At 36.4% G+C, this 24,145-nt stretch overlaps 1 protein-coding gene across 4 annotated transcripts in view; it reads left to right on the top strand.

Moving 5' to 3' along the window:
- Positions 1-11,551: 11,551 nt before the first annotated feature.
- Positions 11,552-24,145, top strand: part of LOC114268873 (uncharacterized) — a 152,350-nt gene continuing 139,756 nt past the window's right edge. Inside the window, exons 1-6 of one of the 4 annotated variants that reach the window (XR_014342872.1) lie at positions 11,552-11,824; positions 12,314-12,567; positions 13,102-13,197; positions 13,478-13,528; positions 15,395-15,471; positions 17,453-17,775. The gene's annotated coding sequence lies outside the window, so the exon portion shown is untranslated. Of the gene's footprint in view, positions 12,568-13,101; positions 13,198-13,477; positions 13,529-15,394; positions 15,472-17,452; positions 17,776-24,145 lie in introns of those variants that run through there. The other 3 variants (XR_014342874.1, XR_014342871.1, XR_014342870.1) reach the window with 3 other exon arrangements.

The raw sequence follows: 24,145 nt of genomic DNA, 5'->3' as shown, positions 1-24,145 counted from the left end.
ATGCAATGAAATTGCGTCGATTGATGACTTGCAAATAGAGCCTACTCCTCATTTGACCTGTTTGCTGATAATGAGAGGCAGGGTGGACAAATACCCCCTAAGAATGCTCTGGTTTGTGCTTTGTTTGTCCTTTGTTACTGCAGGAAAGAACCAACATCAGTGGTCAATAGGCAACTTTTACTGGACCGCAACCCACTATTAGTGGCCTGTCGGCTACTACTTCTAGGTTGCCGGTCACTTTTTCTAGCCAGGCAGTGTCGTTTTTCCAACAGAGCAGAGCAGAGGCTAAGGTGAAAACATAGTGCAATTTTCCAACTGTGCAATAGGGGCATTCTGGTAGCAAAACGGAGAGCATTATCGGGTAGAAATCCACATCTATGCATGAGTTGTCTCTCGATTCTCGGGATTTGTGAAGTGATGTTGTAATATTAGTGTTGTAATATAACAGACTTGTAATTAATTAGTTAGAATAGTTAGTTAAATTTGTTGTTGTAATAATTAGTTAATTAGCTAGTATTGTTAATTTATTTCATTTGGGTTTGTAATAGTTAGTTAATTAAGTAATTAATTAGCTAGATTATTCATTCGGACTCTCTTGTGTAAGGGCCAAATTGTAATAATGTGTATTTCTTCTAACCCTACGTCTTTCTCCATTTTATTTACTTGCTTATGATGGATAGTGTAGAACATCATGTTTCTTTTAGCATATTCCATGATTTGCATCCATTTGTCTTGAATGCATTGAGGCTCGGTTCATCATTCTAACAAAGCATTGTAGTTTGCATGTTTTGTTGAATACGTGTTTAAACCGCATGCTATCAAGTTGTTTCAAATGACATAATTAGTAGCCAAGCCTATTAATTGCATCATTGCATGTGTTGCATTAATCATGTTGCATTAGTTAGGGGCATGCATGTTTTCTAACTCTTTTGATTCTTTTGGCTTGCCTTGGAGTATGAGGTGAGCATTTTTATGTTTTAGCATATTACATGAGTGTGATTGTTGCCATGTCTAGCTTGCTTACCATAAGGCCAAGTGCTTAAGTGCTATATCTGCTTGAATGCCTGTGGATGAAGGATAATTACTTGAATTGGAATAATTTGAGTAATGTACATATTTGATCACTTTTTCAAGTGGTACATATTTGAAGCAATTTTCAAAAAACAAACATGAATCAAAATGTTCCAACTTTTACAAATAAGTCTATACTTGTATGCAACAAATAGTAATGTTAGCTTAATAAGCGGAACAAGAGCATGTAATGCGAATAAGAATCACATCATGATTAGTAGAGGCCGATCTTTGATCGGGCGAGCGGGGGTGCTCAATTCACGACCTTCCCATCTCATACCTAAGTTCTCAAGTCAAGACACTTTGGTGATGACGGACACGTGGCCTTTGGCACGAGTCATGGGTTTCTTAAATTTTTCAAAAATATTTAGGTAGCGACTTTGTAATCTGGAAAAGCAGTCTATTTTTGACATTTTGATTCAAAATCGATTTTTCAAAAGATTTGTTGGATTTGGACCCTTTGTGTTTATCTATTTCACATTACACTTGTGAGATCAGATTCAGAACCATGGGAGTACGAACTATAGGGCTATCGTATCCGAAAGGAGCACGAAAAGTCGAGCTACAGTCTTATATTGAGTTTTGGCTGCTAAAACCATTTAGTCACCTACTAGAAAATAAAAAATTATTTTTTATCTTTGGCCACCAAATGTTTGGTCGCCAAAAACTTATTTTCAGCGACAAAAAAATTTTTTAGTCGCCGTATATTGAGTTTTGACTACTAAAACCATTTAGTCGCTGAATGGAAAATAAAAAATTATTTTTTATCTTTGGCGACCAAAAGTTTGGTTTTGGTCGCCAAAAACTTATTTTCAGGGACAAAAAGAAATTTTAGTCGTCAAAAAACTAAAATATTTAGAGGGAGACATTTCAAATTTTGGAGGGATTTACAAAATTAATTAGCGACTAAAAATATTAATCGCTAATGGTGCAATATATATAAATATATATTTGGTTTCCAAACTACAAACTAGTGCCTCTGCCTCTCTCTCTCTCTCTCTCTGCCTCTCCCTCTTCGTTGTTTCTTTCCTTCAAATCGAGGCTTGATTCTAAGTTCAAGGAGAGTAACCAGAAGGGTCCATTATGGGATGAAGTCTCTAGGTACACTTTTACCCTATCTTCAACTCTCTCTCTCTCCCTCTCTCTGTTGGTTCAAGTCATCTCATGAGTTTGAAGTTGAACACTACTAAACTGTCATTTTTTTACATTCGATTGTTAGTCCCTGTCCCCTCAAACTCACAAAACAAGAGAACTGAATTTAGGTATTTGAACATGTTCCTTGATTCTGCTAAACACATTTATGCATAACTATATATATTTGTCTCTATATTTATGTATATAGAACAGAGACCTCTACTTAACTGTCCATATGTTATTCAAATCGAAAATCTAGACCCTATTTTGTGATTTTGAAAATAGGGTAATCACTGGCCTACTACCATACCACTGTTAGCCACCATTGTCCTTGCCAGGTATTTCCTCTTTCCTCTATGTTTCAATTTGAAAACTTTTACTTCTTATCAATAGTTTTTTCTTCTCTTATTAGACCCATTTTGCATGTGTGTTTGATTTTTTGTTTTATTTAATAAATTGTGTTTTTTTTATATAATTTTACATTAATATTTATGGGCATTTTTTATTGATGGGTTTGCTTGGATTGAATGCTTTTAACAACAATATTGATGAGCTTTGAGGTAAATTTTTTTGAGAATGGAAGTCTCTCAATGAATGTAGCGATTAGGATTGTAGATAATGTGCTTGTCAAATTGCCAACAAGAGTGTTCTTTGTCAAGTATGGCGTACAGAACTGGTTTTAATAGGCAGTATTCTTGTATTCAATCTCACTGTTATAATCTAATGCTGCATGACACATCTTAATTTCAAGAGAGATCAGTACATAAAGTGTCCAAACAATATACAATACTTAATTTAAGATTAAAGAATATTAATTCTAATTGTGGTTATGCTTTTAAGGTATTGATAAGGATTTCAAGTATTTGAGGAGTTTTGGTATCAATATGGGTAAACACGGATATAGTGATTCCCTTACAGAATTATCTGTGGTTCATAAGCTTCCATCATTGCTAAATGCATGTAAGAAAAGCTTATGATGGTTTTTTTAAGGTATGAATTGCTGATTGAAACTTCTTATTTCCTTGACTTTTATATATTTTTTTAAATGAATTTATTGATAAATTATCTTGTTAAGAAGTTGCTTGATTCATTAATTCTTTAATGATTTCCAGTTTCAATCACAAAACAGGAGCTAAAGATGTGCACTTTGCCTCTATATCTTCTCATCTTGCACCTAAAGATGATACTGAAGACAACCACGAAGTGATGAGTATGAAAGTACAGATGATAGTGAAGACAACCACAAAAGAGATGAGTATTAAAATATTGGTGACGGTGGACAATTATCTCAAAATTCTTAATCAAGAAAGGGTGTGTAGACCGCCTGAACTCTCTCCGCGCGCGAGGGCGCGGATTGGGTTCTAGCTACTACAGTTCAAACTCCTGTCACGGTTCTGAATCTAATCTCACAAAGTGCAATGTAAGACTGATAAATCACCAAAGAGTCCAAATCCGGCAAATCGTTTTGAAAAATCAATTTTGAATCAAAAAGCACCAAACATGGACTGCTTTGCCAGATTTCAGAGTCGCTACCTAAATATTTTGTTTTGGAAAATTTAGGAAACCCTGACTCGTGCCTAAGGCCACGTGTCCGTCATCACCAAAGTTGCCTCGACTCAGGAACTTGGGTACGAGAGGGGAAGGTCCTGAAATGAGCACCCCTGCTCGCCCGATCAAAGGATCGGCCTCTACTAAACATGATATGTTATTTTTGAAAACACATGTGTTCTTGTTTTAGTTATTAGCTAACTTACTACGTGATGCGTACAACATACAAGTATAAACTAAATCACTCAATTTGGAACAAAAAATCTCATGCTTGTTTTTCGAAAATGGTTTGGAATTGTTACTCACAAGTAGGCTAAAGCGCGGATTTGCCACCAAACAAGGTGGGCTTAAAACACGATGATTTGCCATTTCAAGTGAACTTAAAACTCACATTTTGATGAATTGTTCCAATTCAGGCAATGAAGCCTTCATCCATAGGCATTCATGCAGTTATAGCAGTTAAGCAAATAGACTCATGGCAAGCATGCTAACATGGCAACATACACATCTCATGCAGTATGCTAAAGCGTAAACACTTGTAGTGTACTCCGAGCCAAAGAAAGGAAAGTTAAAAATCAATGCATGATCCTAGCTAAGTTAAGATGCCTAATGCAACACATGCACAATGCAGCTAAATATGCTTAGCTATTCTAAGATGGCATATGAATGCAACACTCAATAACATGCTTTGAAACACGTATTCAAGTAAGTATTGAAATTCAATGCAGTTTGAATGATGCACCGAGCTCGGTGCATGCAATATGAATGAATGATGCACGCATGCAAAGCATAAGTATGCTAATTGAAACATGTCGTAAAACTAACCATCAAAAGCTGGTAAAGAAAAGGGAGAAAGACGTGGGGTTGGAAGACATTCACACACACACGCACAGTTATTACAGCACTTACCCTCTTGACGGAGGGTTCGAATGAAATGAAAGCTAACTAGCTATGCTAATTAAGCTAATTATTACAAATCACAACTAATTAACTAACTAGTTAACTAATTACAAACACAAATGAATAGTTAAGCGCATTAACTATTTAAGTATAGAACCCAACGAATTGACTAGCTAAGTAAAGCAGTTAAAAGGCCTCGAGAACGAGAGATGCATGCATGCTCGGTCGGCTTCCTCCTGAAATCCCGTCATCTTGCCACCGGTTGCCTTTGTTTGCATTCGCTTTGGTTCCTGAACACTGAACCAATTCCCAGACTGCTTCTGTTCCAAAACCAGAATCACTTTGAACCATCTTCAAGCTGGTGGATTGTCGGCCACCAGGGGAGGCTGTAGGCCACTTGTTGGCCACTTAAGGAGGTTGTAGGCCACTTAAACTGGCCAGTTGGCCAGTTGCTTCTGCATACTTCAGTTTTGCTGCAAACAGAGTATAAAATGGGCAAGGCAAGGCATTTGCAGGGTATGTGTGTACAACTACCCTCCTTATCATTTCTCAAACTCAAATGAGTGCGGAACTCTACTCTCAAGCCACCAACCGAGCATCGCAATACACGGTGGCTGAGAAGCCGAGTTTGTACAAGTTAATGAATGCACAAGTAACACACAGGACTCAAGAGGCCTCCACCCTATCATGCACAATCAAGGGGGACGGCGATTAAGAAATGAGGCACGTTTCATCACTTCAAGTATGAAACGTCTCTCATTTCTTGTGTTTGGATTAACGTCTGATCCAAACACATGCAATGCAACGCAAACATGTTATCTTGGCATGTTTTACTTTGATTCATTTTGTTTACTCGTTTTAGATTACCGATAAGCCTTTTAACCAGTTAAGTCTAAAAGTGAGAAGTCCTCTAATTTGAAAGATGGACCAAGCCACAAGCTTCTTGAGCATGAAAGAAGCATCATGCCATTGGGCATGAACGCCTCGGTTTTGTGCTCAAACCAACGAGGGCTTAGGAGCATTTTCAAAGCACATGAAAGAGTAAACAATGGAGTGCAATGTCATGTATTTCAGCTCCGAAGTGACATGCTAAACAACATTAAATCATGTAAACAATGCATACAATGCATGCTAAGGGGCCAAGAACACTAAAGCAAGTGAAGGACATTACACATGAGGCATGCATTATCAATCTCAAATGGTCAAACCAACTATGGACAGACCTACACCATGCCAACATAGTGGCAAAATCATGCTAGGAATGAAGCACCAAAAGCTACAACAACATGCTCATGCATTGGCTCGCAAGCTAGACATTAAACACAACTCTCAAACACAATGAAAGAGTGATAAATAAGAGAGTATGACAGAGATATAGGCACTGAAATCATATGCCAAATGATGACATATCATGCAAACAACACAAGTATATCATGCAAGAGGATTTTATGCATTAACACTAGTGAAGTACACAACACTAGGACTATGCAATACATTGTTCAATGGACTAAACCAACCCTCAACAGACCTCATGTATGCCAAAATAGTGTCCAAAATGATCTGAAATGATAGCATGAAAGGCAAGAGAATGATGTTCATGCATTGGCTCATAAGCGAGGCATAAGGCTCAACTCTCAAACACAATTAAAGAGCGATATATATGAGTGTATGATGGAAGTATATGCTCTGAAATTTCATACCAAATGATACAATATCATGCGCACGCCACAAATATAGCATGCTAAGGGCCTCCAAACTCAAGACTAGTAAAGCCATCTATGCCATAGCTATACAAAACAAGCCCCAAAGGCCCAAGAACACTCAAAATAGTCTTAAAGTATGTCAAAATAATGCCAAAACATGCATGGAGTATAGCTAACACATGCTAGAATGAAAGGCCAAAACACCAAGTATGTAAAACTAGTGAGCATGATTGCACTACAAGTGCAAAAACCAAGCAAGAGGTGACCCCACCAACCAAAATCAGAGCTAAGGCATGTTAAATAATGGCCAAAAATATGCTGGAATGAAGCCAATACATGCTAGAATAATATGCCAAATCATGAAGCATGCTAGGCTTATGAGTAGGATTACACTACAAGTGTATGAAGCATGCATAAGGTGACTCAACCAAGCCAAAACGGAGCTACAACATACTGAAATAAGACCAAAAATAGGCTGAAACCAAGCTAACACATGCTAGAAAAATATGCTCAAGTATGAGGCCAACAAGACCTAGAACCAAGAAGCAAGGAGGGGAGGCCACCCACTCCTTATTTAGACCTTAAAACATGGTTTCTACCACTGAAATTCCTCTGAGTTTCAGTGGTAGAAAGACTAAACAAAGGGTGCCTCCAAAGCTTTAAAAGATGGCACCAAGCTTAAGCAAATAAGGCACACAAGAGGGTAGAACACCCTTAACACCAAAGAGGCCTTAAATAACCATTTTTAACACTTAAAAATAAAAGTTTTTATAGTTGAAAGCTAAGCCAAAAGAAGCATGCAAAGATGGTTAAACACTTAAGCAAAACAAAGCTTAAAGAGGATAACTACTCACCCTTGAAGAACCACAGCAAAACAGGCACTTCTGAGGAAAAAACCAAGCTTTGAGAGCTCAAACAAGCCTTATGGAATCTCAGCTCTAAGGTCAAGATGTTAGGCTAAGAGGGTTGTGTGCAAATATGCGAAGAACACTCACTTTCAAACAGTATAGAGCATAATATATATATATATAGAGAGAGAGAGATATAGAGAGATAGAGATATTTGCCTCTGAAATTTTCTCAACCCCTAGAAAGGGAGAGGAAGCTCCCCTTATATAGAGCAATGCAAGCACAAGCTTGCTTGACAAGCTTAGAGCTTGTTTGAATCCCACCATACATGTATGGAGGATGCATTCTGTGCCTAACAACTGGCACCAAAAATATCTGTAAAAATAGAAAAATGGCCGTTGGCCACTTCAAGTAGCTTACCGGCCACTTAAAGTGGCCTACAAGAGGAGAAAGTGGCCTACAATTTCAAAAAGTGGCCGACAGACCCTCCCCTCCCTCTAGGCAAGGGGTAACAAGGTATGGTCCAAAAACAAACCAAAAAGAAGAGAGCTAAGAGGCCCCAAGACAAGGCACTCAGCCGAAAGCCTCGGAAACTAGCCTATCGGCCACTGCAAGTGGCCTACAAGAGGAAAAAGTAGCCTACAACTACAAAAAGTGGCCTACAAGCCTCTCTCTCCCTCCAGGCAAAGGCACCAGGGCATGGTCCAAAAACAAACTAAGAAGAAGAGAGTTAAGAGGTCCTGAGACAAGGCGTTCAGCCAAAAGCTCCGGAAACTCATAATTAGCACAAACATGCGCAATCACCGAGTGCACAAACGAAGACATCAAAGTCTTAAGGTCGGTCAAAAATGGGGTGTCTATAGGGTACTTCTAATGGTGGTAACTTGGAGTGTTCTTTTTCTAGGGATGATCCCATAGTTTTGGAAATGATTATTGTTAAAGATGTCAAAAGTGGGGCTAAGGTTAGTGTTGGGTATATCTCCTTATTGAAGTATGAGACCCAATTGGTTTATTAAACTATTTAGTTTGGTTTGGTGTTGGTTATAATATATTTTTAATATATTATATCTAACTTTTGGAGGCCCAATGGGTATTTTATAATCAGTTTGGTAACAGCTAGAGTTTTGATAAAAAAAAATCCTAAATTTAACAATATATATATAAATATTATCTTTGTTTTTTTTCGGAGGAGAGTGACAGCTACAAATTCTGTTCGGTGAGAGTGCTTGGTGTATAACTCAATTTGATGGGTTTCAATTGGTGTTGATTGTTGCTATGTATTTGACTTGGTCAAATTCAAGAATTTGTGCCTTCGTTGTTGCTCTGCTTTGAAGCGTCTGGTTCGGTGTTTGGTGTTGATTTGGGTATATTGTTTTGGGTCTTCTACAACTCTGTTTTGAAGATAATTTATTCGTCTATTTGGTGAGGTCTTTCCTCTTGTTTATTTGTGATTATTTGGAATTCACCTAAGGGTGGTTTGTGAGACCATTTGTGTCTCGTTTGTAATCGTTTGAAAACTCTTTGGTTGATAGTGGAATCGGATTTCGATCTCGTGGACGTACCTCACATTAAGGGAACCACGTAAAATTCTTGTGTCGTTATTGATTTAATTTTTCTACATTAGTTTTTATTCCCATTGCTTGATTTACTTGTGGGAAATCATATATTTTCCCTAACAACTAGTATCAGAGCTTACGGTTTATTTGAGTTTATTTATTTGTGTAAATTAATGGAGGGGAATGTGGGTCGTATGTCTAGTTTCAATTGAAGTAATTGGGTAACTTGGAAAACTAAAATGGAGGACCTATTATTCTGTAAAGATTTGTATGGGCTTATTGAGGGTGACAATGGTAAACCTGAGGGTATGCAAGATGATGCAAGGAAGAGTCTTAATCGCAAAGTCGTTGGTGTTATCCGTCAATGGATTGATGATAGTGTGTTTCATCATGTTGCTACTGAAACTTCAGCACATGATTTATGGAAAAAATTAGAAAGCCTTTATAATAGAAAATCAGCCACAAATAAAGTTTTTTTGTTTCATAAGTTGGTTAATTTAAAATATAAAGAGGGTAGCCCTATTTCGGAATATTTGAATGAAAGAAAGAATATTGTTAACCAACTTAATTCTATGAAAATTGTTTTTAATGATGAGTTGTAGACTTTGATGCTACTTAGTTTTTTGTCCGAAAGTTTGGAGACTTTGGTTGTGACGGTTAATAATTCTGCGCCCGATGGAGATGTCACAATGAGCCAAGTCACTAGTAGTTTGTTGAATGAAGAAACTAGAAGAAAATCAGCGGGTTCCTCTCATTCAGAAGCATTTATTGTGAGAGGCCGAAGCAAAACAAGGGGGTGGCGTAAGACTCGTCATGGTCGTGATCAAAGTTGTGGCAAGTCAAGAGATGGTTCTTTTTTAAAGAAAGACATTGTAGTGCTATTACTGCCATGAAAAAGGTTACATAAAGCGGGAATGCCAAATGCTCAAGAACAAGGTGAAAAGGCGTGACAAAAGTGTGGATAAGAAGAAAGAAGACACAATCACTAGAACAAAATTGAGTTTTTACGACTTCACATCAACAACATACAGTAAATGCAAACCGTGGTTTCTCACTTTTATGACTTGTTTTTTTGCATGTCGTAAATAATTTTCCAACCACGACGTGTCTGTTGCATAGGTCGTGAATGCTAATAACAATAATTTTTTTATGACTTGCAATGTTAGTCGTAAATAATAAAATTTTCTATGACGTGTATATGACATGTCGTTAATACATTAACTATACACGACATGCGTACACTAACTATTAAAAATATTGAACATTTCACGACGCACAAAAAGCCAATCGTTAAAAATTACACTTTTCACGATGCACAAAAAGTCAGTCGTTTAAAATATTGCACTTTCCACGACACGCAATTGCTGTCGTGAAAGGTACGACCAAAAAAAAAGTAACGCCAAAATAAAAAATTTGGGCGCCAAACACTACGTGTGTGTTTGGTAACGTTTACGTTTTCAGTTTATATTTACAAAAATTTTATAAACTGGTTTTTGTTTATTTTTTATTTATTTTTAAAAAAACATAAACTACAAACGCGTTTGGTAATTGACAAAATGTTTAAAAAATTTTAAAAATATAAAAAAGAGTGAGAAATGGCAAGTGGTGGCAAGTGGCGGCGGAAGACGGTGATGGAAAGTGGTGACGGTGGGTGGTGGTGGTGGGTGGGTGGGTGACGGTAGCGAGTGATGGGTGGTAGCGAGTGGGTGACTGTGGCGGGTGGTGGCGGGTGGGTGGTGGTGACGGGCGGTGGTGGTGGGTGGTGGGTGGATGGGTGACTATGGCGGGTGGTGGGTGGTAGCGAGTGGGTGGTGATGGTGGTAGTGGTGGCAGCAGGTGGGTGGTGGATGGCGGGTGGGTGGTGGTGACGGGTGGCGGTAGTGGGTGGATGGGTGACTGTGGCGGGTGGTGGGTGGTAGCGAGTGGGTGGTAGTGGTGGTGGTGGCAGCAGGTGGGTGGTGGATGGCGGGTGGTGGTGGTAGTGGTGGTGGCGGCGGCAGCGGGTGGTGGTGGCAGGTGGGTGGCGGATTGCGGGTGGTGGTGGATGGTGGGTAGGTGGGTGACGGTGGCGGGTGGTAGCGAGTGGGTGGTAGTGGTGGCAGGTGGTAGGTAGTAGTGGCAGATGGGTGGTGATGGTGGGTGGGTGGGTGACAGTGGCGGGTGGTAGGTGGTAGCGAGTGGGTGGTGGCGGGTGGTGGTGGCAGGTGGGTGGCGGATGGCGGGTGGTAATGGGTGGTGGTGGTGGTGGGTGGGTGGGTGATAGTGGCGGGTGGTAAGTGGTAACGAGTGGGTGGTGGTAACGAGTGGGTGGTGGTGGTAGGTGGGTGGCGGGTGGGTGGTGGTGGTGGTGGTGGGTGGTGGTGGCGGGTGGGTGGCAGGTAGCTGGTGGTGGCTAGTGGGTGACAGGTGGGTGGTTAGTGGGTGGTGGTGGCGGGTGTTTGTGGCAGATGGGTGGTGAGTGGTGGTGGCAGGTGGTGGTGGGGGGTGGTGGCGGAAGACGGTGGTAGAAAATAGTGGCGGGTGGTGACTAGTGTTGGGTGGTAAAAAAAAAAAACTTAAAACTCAAAACGGAACACATTTTTTGTATTTTTATTTTTTGGCCAAATTTATAAACTGAAACCACCGATTTATAAATCAAAAATTTTACCAAATAAATTTTATTTAAATTTTTTAAATTTTTATAAATATAAACAAAAAATAAAAAATGTAAGTATTACCCAACGGCACCAACAAAATTAAAAAATAAATAAATTAAAAGCCCTAACTCTTCAGCCGCCAACATCAATCCAACAAAAAAAAAAAAAAAGAAAAGAAAAACTTCCCTCTCTAAAGGAACATTTATCTGAAAAAAAAAACCCTCTAGCTTTCGTTGCATATACTAGTGTCTCTATACTGCCTCTTTCTTCATCCCTTTACTCTCTAATCCTCTGTCTCTTCTCCACTCCACAGCTTTCCACTATTGCCATTGCGCCACCGTGACCACCAGTGAGCCACCTGCATCGTCTTCACCTACGTGCTTCTGCTACCTGGGCCCCTACTTTTGCCAAAGTTGAAACCCCATTGGGTATCTTACAATCTTCATCTCCTCTCTCTCTCTCTCTCTCTCTCTCTCAAACAATCTGCCTCTCAACCTCAATCTCTTTCTCTCTATCTTACCCAATTTCAAAACCCTAACATCGTCTAGCTTATTCTAATGATGGGTCAGATTCCACCGTTTTGAAGCTTCTTTTTTCTTTTTTTTTTTACCTCAACAACTGTGAATTTGTTGAAATGGCAGTTCTTTGCTTGTAATTTTGTCTCTAGAGAGTGCTCTACTGTATGGAAGTGTTCAATTAGGGTTTGTTTTGGTGTAACTGTCGTTGTCGGGGTGACTATCTGAGAAATCTAGGGTTCGTGAAAGTTGTTTGATTGATGTGTAGATATGGTTGTCATGGCTTCGCATTTCAAGTGGCACTGGAATTTCAGTTATTATGATGATTTTTGATGTTGCTGAGTGAGTTTCGAGCCAGTGCTTTTGATTTTTGATTTTTGTCGTTATTGTGCAATGAAATAGGAAGGTGGAGATGCCTCCTTCTCCAGTAATGAGGTGTTCCCTTGTGAGGGAGATCCAAGGGGATAATCACAGAAGAGGGCGCAGTCTCGAGGGCGAGATACTCCTCAGGGAGAAAAATGACGATCTTGCTCCATTCAATGAGATGGAGACCAGAGAAAGAGACAGTTTCTTACTTCCATCAAACGATGATTTTGAAGATACATTCAATAAGTTTCCATTCTATTGAAATTGGGTTTTGTGGGTTTCTTCTATTGGTAAGTATGGAATTTAGAGTTTTGTTGTTTCCTCTGGTTTGGGGGCTAGGGTTCAGTGTTAAAAGCTCAGTCTTTTAAATTTGAGGTTATAGTTTCATTCATGAGGTTAGCTACTTTGTGCAAATATTTTAGGTTTGTACCCAATTTACCCACCCAATGGGGCTAAGCTGGGTGTATTTTGTTGTGCTTATTTCCTATGGCTTTTGATTTGCTTTAAACAACCATGAAATTGAGATACTTGTCAGATTACAAGCTTGGAATGAATCACAAAATAAGAAAGGAAGACAAGGTTCAATATCACTTCTCTTCTCATATTATGTATATATATTTATTTCTTCATAAACATATCTTTATAGCAATTTTATTGATTTCTTCATGCTCATTACATTGGTGGTGCTGGGTTTATGGAATACTAATGAAATGATGCAGTCTACCTTGATATGTTCCAATTAATATAGTTCCTTTATTTCGTAATTACTTCTAGGAATATGGTCACTCAATGGCTCTTATTTTATTTTTGGTGTTGGTAATCAGGTGCCTATGATGATGAAGAAGCTGCTGCTGCTTATGCTTATTTATGATTTGGCTACATTGAAATATTGGGGTCCATAAACCATTCTCAACTTTCCGGTGATTAATATTCATTGCATTTAGAGAGTTTTTTTTATTTTATTTTTTGGCCTATAATTTCTTCACCTATTCTATTAAGATTAACAAATTAGGTGATAAGCATTAATAAATATAGTTACCAACTTACCAAAAACAACTGATAGAAATGGAGGGTATATCTAGAGATGAATTTATTGGATCACTGAGAAGGTAAACTTCATTACTAATTAAAAGCTATAGGAAAGAAAAGTAATAAACTATATATTTTGAATTAAGGTAAATTTTTGTGTTGATCCTGCAGGAAAAGCAGTGCTTTTTCTCGAGGAGTGTCAAAATATAGAGGAGTTGCAAGGTAACAAAAAGAATTGCATATTATCTGTTAATTACTTGTTTATTTGTCTGTCATTGAAAAAATAGTTCTTTGATAATTTTCCTTTTATTTATTTATTTTTTATTTTTTGTGTGTGGTCGTTATCAACAGAAAGCTAAACCTATTATTTTCCAATAATACTATAAATCTCCTAATCAAATGCATGATATGATTCAACACGCAACTTGTTTCTTTTTAATGTTTCTTCAAATTTTATGAACATAAATTTTAATTATTGACTTTGAGATGCAAGTAAAGGATTGATTGTCGATTTCAGTGTTTTTAAAGGCTCAAGGCGCACTAATGCGCCGAAGGTCTCTTGGAGCCTAGGCGCAAGGCGAGGCGCGGGCTTTATTGAAGTAAGGCGCACAGTATTCGTAAAAAATAGAAAAATTAATATAGACTAATCATTCATAGTACTAAGACAATTTTTTAAAAAATAAAAAGTAATCAAGATTCAAGACAAAATATAGAATAATTCTCAAAGCCATGTATGTAATTTAATGTATGTAATGTATGAATTAATTAATGTTATGAATCAATTTTCAATTTTTTTAATTAATGGTGAATTATGTTACATTCAATTTTCTATTAATGTATAATATAATGTATGTAATTTAATGTATGTAATGTATGAATTAATTAATGTTATGAATCAATTTTCAATTTTTTTAATTAATGGTGAATTATGTTACATTCAATTTTCTATTAATGTATAATGTATGTAATTTAATGTATGTAATGTATGAATTAATTAATGTTATGAATCAATTTTCAATTTTTTTAATTAATGGTGAATTAATTAATTTCAGTATAATGATGAATCAATTTCAGTATAATATAATCATAATAAATGTAAAATATCTATTTTTTTATTTATGTATGTATGAATTAATTAATTAATTTATTTGTTTATGTAATAATCAGGGTCATGAAAGTCAAATAATTGAAAAAAAAAATTATTTATTTATTTATCATAATCAATTTATTTATTTATTTATTTATTTATGAATTAATTAATTTATCATAATCAATTAATTAAGTTATTTATGAATTTATTTATCAATTAATTAAGTTATTTATGGATTTATTTATTTATTATTTATCATAATCAAAAGAAAAGAAAAGAAAAAAAAATAAAAAATAAAAAATAAAAACAGATAACCTTCAACGAAGGTAAAAGAAAAGAAAAGAAAAAAAAAAAGAAAAAAAAAAAACAGAGAACCTGCGAAGAAGACGATCGAAGAAGAAGGAGAAGGGGAGAGAGTCGATCTGCGAAGCCCAGACGTTGTCGATCGAAGTTGAACTCGAGCCTGCGAAGTCGATCTCGAACCTGCGAAGTCGAACCTGCGAGAAGTCGATCGAAGTCGAGTCGCGAGAAGTCGAGTCGCAGACTTCTTTTTTGGAACACAGGTTCGTAATCGATCGATTAGGGTTCGTATTTGTCTCATATGCTACATGGGTCGTAATCCTCTGTGATTACGAGCCATTCGAAAGGTTATCTGAGTCGTTAGATCTGATCTACGACTTGAACACTGAGTCGCGCCTAGGCGATCGACTTGCGCCTCTCTCGCCTTGATCAAGTCGCGTCTAAGGCGAGCGCCTGGTTCAATCCGCCTCGCCTGGTACCTGTACAGGCGCAGATACTGAGCCTCGACTCGCCTTGCGCCTAGGCGTGCCTTTGACAACACTGGTCGATTTAATGTTAATTTATTTATAATTTAAATTTTGGCATTTTTGCCACTATTATAATCCATATATAGCTCAAGTTGCCTATTTTCTTATCACAAATTCAAGATGGCAAATGTGTTGTTCTTTTTACTATTGTATTTTTATGTCAATAAGCAGACATCATCATAATGGAAGATGGGAAGCAAGGATTGGCATAGTTTTTGGCAACAAATACTTCTATCTTGGGATATATGGTAATTCCTGTTATTATTATTTGATGATGATGATAAATGATGATGAAACTCCTTCACCTTCCAAAAACCCTAAACAACTTTGGACCTTCGAAAAACTTAAATGAACTTGGACCCTTTCTGGCGATAATGACTTTGCGCTCTTGGGCAAGGCCTTAATCTCTCTCTTTTACAAATGGCTACATGTCAAAGACCAACAGGTGCCATGTGTTGAATGAATTATTAATGTGATTTATATCTAAGGTACAAACACAAATGCATTGACAATTTTATATTTAAATTTTGAGCATTTCTATTCAAGACAAAAAAATTAGATTCACTTTTTAAGTTTAATGATGTGGCAATTAATTAGGATATTAAATGTTACACTTTATCTTATATTTTCTCTAATTATTAACCAATTATATTACTTATACATCATTGGGTTCGGCCTTTTGGTGATACAAAACATTATTGGCATCCAATGCTTGTTATATGCCTTCAAGAACAATTGCGCTATCATTCCTTTTATTGTCTCTCTCTCTCTCTCTCTCTCTCTCTCTCTCTCTCTAACTTTTTTAAGAAGCAATTTTATCTATCAAGCAACTTTAATAAATGATAAATGACTAATATCAGTTTTTCGAGTTCTCTTGTTTATTTTTTTCTTTTGACATGCATGACTAATATCAGTTTGGCTTGACTTTTTAAGTGGAATGGTTAATATAATTTATTCTTGGCTAACTTATGCACACGCCTTTTGAATGCTTTTTTTTTTTTTTTGTTCATGTAAGAACACTTGCATGATAGTTTCTTTGCTTGGGTTTCGGTTGTCTAGGAGTTCAGACATCAACTTCACCTCCTTCCCTACATGCCAATAAAAAAGGAAAAAATTATGAAACCAAACAATTGATTTTGTATAAAGTGTCTTTTCTTTCACTGAAGGATTGAAATTTTTCTATGAAATGAGCATGGTATTTTGCTTTTGTCTTGCTGCTTATGCTAGAATTCTAAGGACTGGTAGCAAATAACAGTTGATGAATTTAATGTGATTACAAAAAAGGCTAGTGTTTAAGGTTTTCTCTAACAATTATCATCACATGGGTATTTAAGGTTTTCTCTGACAACTATCATCACATGGGATGGTTAACTTGAAACTAAAATGAATAAGACACTGAAATTTGATTTGAGCTCAATTCCATATTTTATAAAAGTGCCCCCATTCTTTAGTAATAGCTTGGGATTGAATTAGATACTTGTGAAAAATTAGAGAAGAAGAAAAAGATTAGCTTAGGAATTATTCTTATAGTTCCTTATCTTATGTATTTGTTACAAAGTACTTAGGTAGAATTACATCACATTGTCCCAAAAAGCGCCTAAAGCTACTAAAACTTACCTAAATTTCTTCTATAATGGATTGAAAATTTCTTTTTAAACTTGTAACAATATAAACTCTAATTTGACTTGGACTCTTTATTTTAAAACGTACAATAGTAATGAATAAAACCTATACCAACCTAAACCTCATACATAGAGATCCTTTAACATAATAATGCAAGTCCCAAGTAGGTGTTGCATTGAAGTAGATTAATTCCACCTCTTCCTCTTTTTAAATTTAATTTTTCTCTTGAACTTTTTATGGCTTGGATTTAGTAGTAAACTATATTTTCCTGTACAAACTTAATGATTTGTTTGAAGATTCCTACACATTTCCCTCTAGAAACATTGCAACAAAAGAGGTAACTTCATTAAAGGTAACTTCATTTGAGGTATGAAAAAAAAAGGTTTTGCTTTGTGTGAATATACGTTGAGACTATTGAGATCTTGAATTTTTGCTAATTTTTCATTATGACATTGCTTTTATAGGGCCATTGAATTATCTTATTAATTTTGGAAATGTTTTGTTGATGTTTTAAAATTTCTTGATCATTTCTTAATACCTCAAGAAATATTTTTGTCCCTGAGTCGTTGGTTTTTGTACTTATGTGAAGTTTCCTTTGTTATGCAGACAAGAAATGCAACAGGGTTAGTTACTCCAGCTATTGCCGCGGGTTTAGGTGACATACATTGGGCACCCTCATCTCTGTGATAGGAGCAAGTGGATTTGCTACAGATGCTGTTGCAACTGCTATAGGAATTGTTGTCAGTAATTTTAGATAATCTCTTAATAGTTGTCGATATGTTTAGAAAGTTAGATATGCATAATTTTGGATGGTTTAAACTTTTTGTACAGTTTAAGAACTTAAGGATATAGTTTTCGAGTGTTTGGAATGTATAGACAATTGTTGAATGTTTATAATTTATGGATATAGTTTCTTTTGATGTTTTAAATAATATTTTGATGGTTGATTGATGTTTTGTGATGGTTGTTTGTAATATTTGTTAGATTGTACAAAATTGGTTAAATAGAATTTACTGAATTTTAAAACAAAAATAAAAAATTACATATTCTACGGCAGACATAATAAATCGTTGTATTACATATTTTACGATGCACAATCAGCATCGTTATTTGTCTCACCAATTGACGACATGCAAAAGTAGTCGTAAAAAAAGTAGCAACGATACACAAAATTTGTAGTTAAATAGTTTTTAACGGCGTACTATAACATGTCGTAGAAAAAGTAACACCGATGTGCAAAATTTGCTGTTAAATAGTTTTTAACGGCGTACAAAGCATGTCATTGAAAATGAATGAATTTTCATGACTAATCATAATATGACACACGCTGCACGTCGTAGAAGAGTTTTTACGGCAAGCATTGTGCGTCGTAAAAACCTTTTTTTGGTTGTAGTGCATGGCGGTTACTACTGATGATCTCATGGTTGTTTGTGAAGATGATTGTATCAATTTTGTCAGCCAAGAGAGCAATTAGATAATTGATTTCGGTGCTTCTTTTCATGTGACTTATCGAGTTGATTTCTTTACTACCTACACAAAATGAGATTATGGTTCTGTTTGAATGGGTAATAAAGGTTTGTCCAAGATTATTGGCATGGGTGATGTTTGCTTGGAAACAAATTTGGGCTGCAAGTTGTTATTTAAAGATGTGAGACATGTTCTGACATTCACCTCAATTTGATCTCTACCAAGAAGCTAGATGATGAAGGCTATAACAACAAATTTGGTGATGGATTATGGAAGCTCACAAAGGGTTCTTTGGTGGTGGCTAAGTGCATGAAGACTCATACACTTTATTCGATACAAAGAAAATTTTGTAAAGGTGTTGTCAATGCACTTGAGAATGATACTTCTACTGAATTGTGGCACAAGCGGCTTGGGTACATGAGTGAAAAAGGGCTACAAGTTTTGTTCAAGAAAGAGTTTCTGCCTGATTTAAAAGGAATATATCTTAAAACTTGTGTTCATTGTTTGGTGTGTAAACAACATAGAGTTTCTTTTTATAAAAATGTTGTTTTTAGAAAAGAAAATATTTTGGAGTTGATTCATTCAGATGTTTGTGGTCCTTTAAAAGTTAGAAGACATAGTGGTGCACTTTATTTTGTTACTTTCATTGATGATTATTCAAGGAAAGTTTGAGCTTTTATACTAAAAACTAAAGATCAAGTTCTAGATGTATTTAAGCATTTTCAAGCCATGGTTGAAAGAGAAATAGGGCAGAAATTAAAGTGCATCTGATCAGACAATGGTGGTGAATATATACATTGGGCCATTTGATGAGTATTGTCGCAGCCAAGGTATTTGGCACCAAAAGACAGTTAAGAAGACTATTTAACAAAATGGCGTTGCCGAAAGGATGAACCGCACCATTGTGGAAAGAACAAGGTGTTTGCTTTCACAAGCTAAATTGCCAAGATCCTTTTGGGGTGAGGCAATGAAGACAACGGTTGACGTGATCAATTTGTCTCTTTCCTATCTTTTGAATGGTGATGTTCCTAAAAGAGTTTGGACCGACAAAGATGTGTCTTATGAGTACTTGAGAGTATTTGGTTGCCGAGCTTTTGTTCACATTTCAGAGGATGAGAGGTCCAAGCTTGATAGTAAGTCAAGACAATGTATTTTTTTTTGGCTATGGGCGTGATGAATTCGGGTATAGATTGTGGGATTTAGTCGACAAGAAAGTCATTTGAAACCGTGATGTTGTGTTTCTTGAAGACCAAACAATTGAATACTTTGGCAAAGGTGATCAACCAGAGCAAAAAACTAGTGATCTCATTGATATGGATCCATCTCCTTCATTTTCAGTTGATGATGAAAATAGGGGAGATGTGCAGCCATCTATTGAAGATGTGGAGGATGATACTAATCCTATGAAGTTGAGCTAAAAATTGAGGAAAAGCATCTAACTCAAGAATCGCTACCACAACTTGAGTTGAGGAAATCTACAAAAGACTGGCAACATTCGAGAAAGTATCCTCCCAATGAATTTGTGTTGATTTTCGATTAAGGGGAGCCTAAGAGCTACCAAGAAGCAATGGAGCATGCAAAGAAAGATGATTGGAAAAAGGTTATGGAAGAGGAGAAGAATTCCTTACTTGAAAATCACACTTATGATTTAGTGAAGTTGCCTAAGAGGAGGAAAATTCTAAAAAATAAGTAGGTTTTCAAATTAAAGAATGATAGTAAGAATCTAAGGTACAAAGCACGTTTTGTTGTGAAAGGCTTTGGGCAAAAGAAATGTATTGATTTTGATGAGATTTTCTCGCCGATTGTGAAGATGTCTTCTATTCGAGTTGTACTTGGCATGGCTGCAAATATGAACCTTGAAGTTGAGCAACTTGATGTGAAGACCACATTTCTTCGTGGTGACCTTGAAGAAGAAATTTACATGGAGCAACCAGAGGGTTTTGTAGAGAAAGGGAAAGAGAAATTTGTTTGCACATTGAAGAAAAGTTTGTATGGCCTCAAGCAAGTCCCACGGCAATGGTACACAAAATTTGACTCTTTCATGATGAATAATGATTTTTCTAAAATCACTTCAGATCATTGTGTGTTTGTGAAAAATTTCACGGATGGCAAATTTATTATTCTTTTGCTTTATGTTGATGACATGTTAATTGTGGGTCAAGATTCTACCATGATTAACATGTTGAAATTGGAGTTGAGCAAGTCTTTTGCTATGAAAGATTTGGGACCAGTAAAGCAAATACTTGGTATGAAAATTATTCGTCATCGCAAAGACGGACTGATTTGGTTGTCTCAAGAAAGCTACATTGAGAAAGTTCTTGAGAGGTTCAACATGGATAAGGCAAAGCCGGTTGGTTGTCCACTTGCGGGTCACTTCAAGCTTAGTTTGAATCAATGTCCTACAAGTGAGAAAGACAAGAAAGAGATGCAAAAAATTCCTTATGCTTCAGCGGTTGGTTCTTTGATGTACGCCATGGTTTGTACAAGGCCAGATATTGCTCACGCAGTTGGTGTGGTGAGTCGTTTTCTCTCTAATCCGGGTAAAGAATATTGGGCAGCGGTTAAATGGATTCTAAGGTATCTTCAAGGGACTTCGAAGATGTTTGTGTTTTGGATATGGTAAGCCGATGCTTGATGGGTTCATGGATTTTGGCATGGCCGGAGATGTTGATTCTAGAAAATCTACTTCGGGGTATTTGATGGCATTTACAGGGAGAGCTATGGCATGACAATTTAAATTACAAAAATGTGTTACTTTCTCAACTACTAAAGCTAAATTTATTGCCATTACGGAAGCTTGCAAAGAAGAGTTATGGTTGAAGAAATTTTTGCAAGAGTTAGGTTTGAAGCAAGAGAGGTATGTGTTTTATTATGATAGTCAAAGTGCTATTCATTTGAGTAAAATTTCACTTTTCATGTGAGATCGAAACACATTGATGTGAGATACCATTGGATTCGTGATGTGTTAGACTCAAAATTGTTGCAACTCGAAAAGGTTCACACGGATGATTATATTTCGAATATGTTGACTAAGACTTTATCGAGAGACAAACATTTGAAGTGTCGAACTTTAGCGCATATGGTTGATGTCTTCACCTAAGTCGATAAGAGGAGAATTGTTGGGTATACCTCCTTATTGGAGTATGGGACCCGATTGGTTTATTAAAATATTTAGTTTGGTTTGGTGTTGGTTATAATATATTTTTAATATATTCTACCTAACTTTTGGAGGCCCAATGGGTATTTTATAATCAGTTTGGTAACAGCTAGAGTTTTGATAAAAAAAAAAAAAAATCCTAAATTTAACAATATATATAAATATTATCTTTGTTTTTTTCTCGGAGGGGAGCTGTAGTAGCAAATTCTTTTCGATGAGAATGATTGGTGTATAACTCAATTTGGTGGGTTTCAATTGGTGTTGATTGTTGCTATGTATTTGACTTGGTCAAATTCAAGAATTTGTGCCTTCGTTGCTACTCTGCTTTGAAGCGTCTGGTTCGGTGTTCGGTGTTGATTTGGGTATATTATTTTGGGTCTTCTACAACTCTATTTCGAAGATAATTTATTCGTCTATTTGGTGAGGTATTTCCTCTTATTTATTTGTGATTATTTAGAATTCACTTAAGGGTGGTTTGTGAGACCATTTGTGTCTCGTTTGTAATCGTTTGGAAACTCTTTGGTTGATAGTGGAATCGGATTTCGATCCCATGGACGTATCTCACATTGAGGGAACCACGTAAAATTCTTGTGTCGTTATTGATTTAATTTTTTCGCATTAATTTTTATTCCTATTGCTTGATTTACTTGTGAAAAATTATATATTTTCCCTAACAGTTAGCACCTTTTTTTTTCTTTGACAGACCCTTTTTCTTGGATTTTGAAATAAATTTCTCGAAACCATTATTTAAATATGCGCAAAGTGTGTTATCTATATTCACAAATTGAAGTCTGTTAATTGGTTTTTAGCAAAAGGAGGCTGATATTGTTATATATTGACATTATGTGGTTGGTTAATTTTACCTACTTCTCTGAAGGTTTTGTAAATAGAAAAGGGCCTCCTTTGTTCTTACCCTTTTTTGAACGAAATATTGTTTCTTGGTTTTTTTTAATCAATCAATTAAAATGCCCTCAATGCCGTTGTTAGATATACTGATATAGGAAAAATAATATTAATAACCCAACACATTGTGGAATGAGTTAAATAATGGATCACCCAGTAAAATAATGGGTCACCCAATTTACATGGGAAAACCCATGTTGCAATCTGTTTGGCTGTTACCTATCGTTTTCGATTCTTGCATTCATTTTCACAGTTATAATTGTGTTCTTTTCCTATATATGAGATCCCAAAGTCCACACCTTAGCTTGAAATCATCTTTTCCAATACACGGATCTCACACACAAACATCTGATATGTTTCTATACTGTAGGCCTCTCAATCAATAAAGGCTAGTGTTGTACAGCCCTTACAATTGCTTTCTCTTCGAGCCAGTTTCTTCTACTCTCTCCCTTTCTCTCTCTCTCTCTCTCACTTTGTTTGTTGGGTAACATGATGACATATAACTGTTTCTCATTGGAGGAATATTCGTGTGTATCCTTCAAAGTCTCGTTGGTACTAAAAACACCTTTTGACACTTTTATTTTGTTTAACTATTGGATATAAATATTACGGTATGAGCAAGCATTTTATGTATTTGCATTATAAAATGGGTGACCTTAAATGCATCAACTCAAACATGGAAACAGTTCCTACATCTACACATGCTTTACCATATATATCATGTAAATATTAGAATAGGTATGGGTAGTTTAGTTTTGGTTACAAAATTTATATCTTTCTTACGGCAATCAGGGGATGTAATTAGGTTATGATTGGTTAATTTCTAGCATCCGTGATATCTTGGTAGGAAAGTGAAGCACGAGGATGAAAACAAAGTTTAGACAAGTTGGATTATTTTCTTTAGGTCCAGGAATAGCACCATGCAAAGATGCCTATGTCATATGTGGTACGCTTTTTCAATTGTTTTAGGTAAAATGATTTATCATCTTATTATAAGATAAGGGCACAACTACATGATAGGTTGGACCTAACACATAACTTTTTTAGAATAAAGGGAATGGAAATTGGATTTATATTTGACAATTTGTAGAAAGATGCTTTCCTAACTAATCTGGAAAGTGTCAGATAGTAACTAATGACAAAGCCACGGAGGAAATTGAGATACATGGTGAAATTTTATTTGTCTGACTCATTTTGCCTTCCTTTTTTTTTTTTTCGATTAACACTACAAGAAAAGGAGGCAAAAAAGACGGAAGCTTTTGCGACGGCTTATTTTCCGTCACAAAAGATGATCTTTTGCAATGGCAGATTAACCCGTCGCTAAAAAAGGTATTTAGCGACGGCAGTTTTACCGTCGACAATAAACTGTACGGGGAGTGTCATAATATGGGATTATTAGTGACGGCGTTTTCCACTGTCGCAAAAAAATAATTTTTTTGAGACGGCAGAATGTTGCTGTCGCAAATAGTTAGTCATTTGCGACGGCAAAATGTCCGTCGCAAAAAAAATATCAAAACGGCGCCGGTTTAGCAATACGTATTTATCATTTGCGACGGTTTAAAATTTACCGTCGCAAAAAAGTAATAACAAAACTTTTGCCCCGCTCTCCCCAATTTTGGTGCTCGGTCATTTCAATAGAAATCCCTAATTCTTCGAAATCCCTAAATCTATGAAGTCCCTCAAACTTTGAATCATTTGGATCGAAATCCCTAAATCTTCGACTTCGCCTATCAGCCGTCGCCAGCCATCTTCAACCCAGCTTTCAGAGCTCC

Source organism: Camellia sinensis, chromosome 10 (assembly GCF_055761805.1).
Source record: "Camellia sinensis isolate YWXY chromosome 10, ASM5576180v1, whole genome shotgun sequence".
Lineage (NCBI taxonomy): Eukaryota > Viridiplantae > Streptophyta > Magnoliopsida > Ericales > Theaceae > Camellia > Camellia sinensis.
This window is presented reverse-complemented; position numbering and strand designations above follow the sequence as displayed.